The sequence below is a fragment of the Xiphophorus hellerii genome, chromosome 6, assembly GCF_003331165.1.
Source record: "Xiphophorus hellerii strain 12219 chromosome 6, Xiphophorus_hellerii-4.1, whole genome shotgun sequence".
Lineage (NCBI taxonomy): Eukaryota > Metazoa > Chordata > Actinopteri > Cyprinodontiformes > Poeciliidae > Xiphophorus > Xiphophorus hellerii.
This window is the reverse complement of record NC_045677.1, coordinates 19163933-19169863: the sequence shown is the minus strand read 5'-3', so window position 1 is coordinate 19169863 and position 5931 is coordinate 19163933.

The window sequence follows — 5931 nt, the reverse complement described above, 5'->3', positions numbered from 1 at the left end:
TGCAAAGCTTGTTTTGTGTTTTTTATGGACTCTTTTGTTCTGATATCTTTATATGTTTGTATTACTTTGGGTTTTTAAAAAGTTTACATGTGTAGACCCACTAAAACATTTTAGTTTGGTAAACGTTGACCTGTTGGGAGCTTATTTTCCCTGCTGCATGCAGAACACATTGACTGACATAGTTGAGTCTAACCACAGCGTGGCGCCTGACCCCATTCACTGAGCAGAGCCTGCATGATCTCCAAGTAATGCTAGTGGGAGTGACCTAATTTTTCTCACTGTAAGAGAGGCTGGCAGTGCTTTTACTTTAATTTTCTGCAGGGCAGCAAGTGTTTTTAGATCACTCATCTGCAGAAATATGTTTCTATAAACCAGTTACCACAATCCCATTGTTCTCCATGATAACTGGTCACCCGCTGGTGTTGTTTCCCCAAATCTTGAGAGGCTGAGTTGCTCACATCCCATCTGAAAGTTGCTGCCAAGTTGAGACCTGTTCACTTCCTCTCAGCATTTGTTGTTGTGACTGTCCGCTCAGCCCTGTTGTCACACAACCCCGCAAGCTCATGACTTATTTATCCTCCTCCCCCATGGGAGCGGGACTGTCCTTTCAGTGTGACTGAGAGATTAAAATATTAATTTCCTCTGCAGGTCTGCGGCGCTGTCTACAGGAGAAAATGTGCAGGTTGCCAGAGTGCTATTATGTAAGAAGGGAGAGGCTCCCCACTCTCTCTTGACTCTGACCTGTTCCCTGTCTTCCATCAAGGCTCAGACACACTGAACAGAGGAGGGTATTCTAGTTCAGTGAGGCATGAAAAACACTATGAACAGAGGAGGAGAGAAACGCACAGCATGGGGAGTGCAGTCTTTGCTTACGTGAGAAATGAAAGTATTTGAAAGGGCCACTTTTGCTTAAACTTATGTACTTGCATGAATACAAAGAGGATTTTTGAACAATAAGTAACAAAAATAAATTTCAAGACTTGAAGGCAAGAAAAGAATAGTAAAGTATATAGGCAAAGAGTAGCAGCACAGTGTAATATGGGTTATTAAAGTGATCAGGGCTCACAGAAGACAATCTCCAAGCCTGTTTTGATGTATGAGTTCAGTTATACAGCTATAATAATCTGTCCAAATTGGTTTAGAAATTCAGGAAGACACCAGTAGCAACCGAAGTTTGCAGAGAAATGGGAGACACTGAAACATCAGTGTGCTGCTTGGACACAAACAACAGCACTGTTGCATTCCTGTAAGAAGGCTGTGGGTTAGAACCCTGGCCTGGGGGCGTCCCTGTATGGAGTTGGCATGTTGTGCATATGTGAGCTCTTAAGGTGCTCCATCTTCCTCTGTATATATTCAATATTTGTATTTGAATGATCTTTGTCTGATCTTCTGAAACGTTTGTGTGACTAGAACGCAAAAACAGAAGACAAATGCAGAACATAGCGCCCCCCAGAGGAAATATGCATAAAGTTCCTAAAGTCAGATCTCAAGGGATGAGGTTTATTCTATCACAATAATTCACTTTCAGTTCCACTTTCCTCATAAACCTCAAAGTTAACAACAGTCTGCTGATTAAAGGATCTGATTTCAAAACAAACATGTTTTTTATGCATGTTTTTTCAAGATTTTGAACAATATATAAAAACTAAAATTATTTGTTTTTTTAATCAAAAAGCTTCGTGTTTATTTTAGTGTCTGACTTGACTGTGTGAAGAAATGTCTCTGTGCCCAGCAGGTTATGGTCCCAGCAGTTCTGGTGGTAGGACTGTGTTAAAAAGCTGGGCCTTCCCAGGAGACCGACCAATTTAAGTTACTTGTACTAATACTAGTGGTCAATTAACCAAACAGAATAATGTTAAGCTTGTTGATGGCTGCTAAAAGTATGTGAATGACATCTAATGGACCTTTATAGTAACCTTAACTAATAAGGTTTGACTGATAAAACTAACATCTGCTTAATATACAGGAAGCACTGAACAAATATTAGTTTTATCACAACAATTACATCGCAGGACACAATGAAAACAAGCAAACAAGGTTTTATGATTTTATGGGGGGGTTTCCCCCCGGTTTTATATTTTACCCTCTAATACATAATAGAACATCTGCTCTAGGCTCACATATGGGTTGTTTTTACTCCCACCTTCATAGGAGGCCGACATATTTTTGTTATTTCATTCCAAGATCCATCAATAAATAAGTATTCGAAGTGTTTAATGTCTGCTTTGCTGTCAGTGGTTTTCAGTTACACTGGGCTCAGTTGAACCTTGGTTTGGAACAAAAGGGATTAGGTAGCCGTCTTGTGAGTGGATCAGATTTTCAGGTCCACCTGCAGTGCTTTACCCCATGCTGAACTCAGACCAGCGTTTTTTTTTTTTTTTTTTTAATGAACAGCAGCTAAATAGACACAGCAGGCAATGTTTACAAACTGTGCAAGATAAAAAAAAAAAAACCTCTTGAGTCACTGTATTGTGACAAGAACGGTTCAAAAATACCATTTCAGCTGTGTGTTGTTAATTTAACATGAAGAGCGATGGACTTCTCGCAACCCTGGAGCAAATATTTTCACAATGAGGGTCACTTATGTGTGAGCTGGACTCAGGAAGGGCTGTCAATAGCCTCCTTTATGAGACAGTGAGGGGGAATTAGGCCCTCAATAGAGTGGGACTAAGCCATGTATGGTGTTGGTCCAACATTGGGCCCGGCTTGTTTGTTTTGAAGGCAGCACGGGACTGGTGTGACTACAGTGTTTACGTTGGATGTGTGTGAGGTTGAGGACAGCTCCCACCTGGTGAGAAACTGACCTCTCAGATTGCGTCAGAACAACAGGTGCAATCAGTTTCCAGTAAAATCCAAACGAATATGTCTGATGAAACCAATTCATGTCTAAAGTTTTTCTAAATAGTGAATGGTACAACACCCGCAAACTCTGAAGATATATCAATAAAAATAAAACATTGGCTAGTTGACCATGAAGTACAAAAAAGGTTTTGTTGCTTAAATAAAAACACCAAACTCATTTTGACATTTGTTTGTTCAAGTTCTTCCTGATCTCTCACCTGATCCCAGGTTTTCTGTTGCAATGAGTTTCAAGTGTCAAGCTATTCACAGGAACACAGAAGCTTCTGAAAAATATTTGAAACCAAAATTCCAATTATGTTTTTTCTACTAGTTTAATTTTCTGATTTGATTTGTTTTAATAAGAAAAATAATGAAAACTTATACTAGTATTTGTAGTCCTTACAGTGTTTTCTTTTTTCTACAATTTGTTACATTACAGCCACAAACTTCAATGTACTATATTGGAAAATTAATTGATAGACCAATGCATAGTAGTGCATAAAGTGGAAGGAACATGAGGTATAGTTTCTACTGAGCGATTACCTGAAAGAACCACCTTATGGTTTACGCCCATTATAGCAGTTTTGCACATCTTAAGATAAAATTTGCACCATTTATTCTTTGTAGATTAGATCAGTAAATTCACAGAAATGAGAGCTTCTGTGTATTTAAACTCTTTAATCCTGGCACAGATTAGTCTAGACTTTGACTTTGCCATTCTAACACATGAGAACATTTTGATCTGGACCACTCCAGTGTACTTCAGGCTACATATTTAATCCTGTATTGAGCTCCATGCGTCTTCTCACCAAATCTGACCACCTTCTCTGTCGCTGCTGAAGAAAAGCATCTGCACGTCATGATGCTACCACCACCACCATATTTTACCTAAAGGATGGAGATTCAGGGTGATTCATGCTGTTTCAAACACAGTTCACAAGACTTTTAATAAGTAATAGGAGCTCATGTCAAAAAAAAAAAATGCCACTGTCATGGGATTGATAAGCATTCATTCAGAGCCACATTGCAACAGGTATGATTAAGAAAGATGTGGGAAAAAAAACATTTCAGTTTAACAGACAGACTTTTAGGACCGGTTCTGCCTGAAGTTAGGCAGCATTGTATCTGAAAACTGACCTGATCAGGAGCTGGTTTGACAGGGTTACTTAGTCTCCTTGGGAAAAAAATCCAGTCAGATGTTACACTGATGTGATAAACATGAAGGTATATGTCTATTTTAGAATATTTGAGACATATGATAAACTCCTTTAATTCTTCACCTCTCAAGGCTTTAAATGAACAAAGTTCAGGTTGTGTGTCTCAGTGGTCCCTGGGTGTGAAAGGCCCTGACTGGGTTCCTGGATGCAACTACAAGTAAAGATGTGGTTTTGCCTTCACAAGTTATCTTACATGTGGTTTTACAACAATAGTTAGTCCATATTTTGGCACATATAATAATTTTGTACTAAAAAATATTTTTTGTTTAGTTTTGATTTCTTTTCTTTGGCTGCAGGAGATTTGTTAAGTTCTGTGGTCAAATCATTTCCCCCAATGCTTTCTCTCCTTGGAGAATGCATTTTTCTTTTGTTTTCATTTCCAGGTAATGTTCTTTTTTTTCTTACTTGTCCACTGCTGTCTTTTCTCTCCTTGTATTTATGCAAAGCCTTTGTCTTTCACCTTCAAAGAACCTCTTGACAGACAGAGTCCCCTCTACTGTCATACCCACTAATTTCAGATAAAATTATATAATCTTTCAGGATTTTTTTGATTCACTAAATGGATTAGCACATTCCTAACTCCCTGACATTTGAACTTTTCACACTATTAAAAAGTCACTGAGGGTGGGAGAGCAGATGCTCCTGGATGTCGGAAGGAAAAGATTAAACTGTAAAGAAGGAATTGAGCATTTGCTGAAGCTTTACCTAAACTTTAAATGGGCTCACCTTCAACATTGAAGAGTTTCTTATGTCCAACACCTTCCAACACTTTTTGAAAACCTGACTCATCTCTCTGCAATCTTTTCAAACTTTATTTTGAAAAGATACTATGAACCCTCATGAAGTAATGCATAATTGTGAAGAGGAAGGCAAATTATACATCTATGCTCTGTACCTGTAGAGAGCAACACATAGAAAGGTTTCCATGCATGTGCACAGTTAAGATTAAAGGGCCATTTAGAATGACAGCTAAGCTAACATGTTTATTTTGGGACTATGGGAGGAAGTCAGAGTACCCAGGGAGAACCCACACATGTACAGTGACAACATGCAAACTCCATGCAGAAAGATTCATACAGTTCAAAATGATATATGACTTTCAAACATTTTTCAAAACCTCCTTTTATTGTGGTTAACACTGCAAGTGTTTTGGTATATGTCTCTGTAACCTATACACATCTACAGGCTGAAATTGTTTCCTGTTCTTTGTTCGCAAAGAACATGAGGTATATAGTCATCATATACATCATATTTATATAAATATGTAAGATGAACTTCCACCTGTATTCAGCAAGATTCATCTTAGCATGGCTTCATATTTACCTGCCTAATAATGATAATCTTCAGTCCCCACTGAAGAGAGGCATTCTTGCAGCGTGATGGCACCACCACTGTGCTTCACAGCTTGGGATGTTGCACTCAGGAAGTTTTGTTAGTTTTCTGCCACACAAAATTTTGTAAGTAGACCAAAGTGTATATTCTATTTATTCATATGGGGGACTAATGAAGATAACTAGTGTGAATGCTGTTCCTCCACTTTTTTCACAACTTATCTATTTCTGCATACTTTGTGCTATTTCAAGCATTCAACTTTTCCCGTATTCTGTTCATTCAGGACATTATGACTATGGTCTTTTGGTAAAGTTCATGAAATATCAAGCTTTTTGTGATCATCTTGGGCCATATTGAAATTAGTGGAACATCCCATAATTTCTAAAATAGTTTGACAACTTGCCAGTGATGGTCAACTTGCTTCTGACAGCATTTCATTGTTTCAATGATATATAATTCTTGACAAAAAAATAAATAAATAAATAAACTAAAAACGTATTCAGTTTTATTTCAGTGAAATGAGCACAAAAAAAGAGTCTAG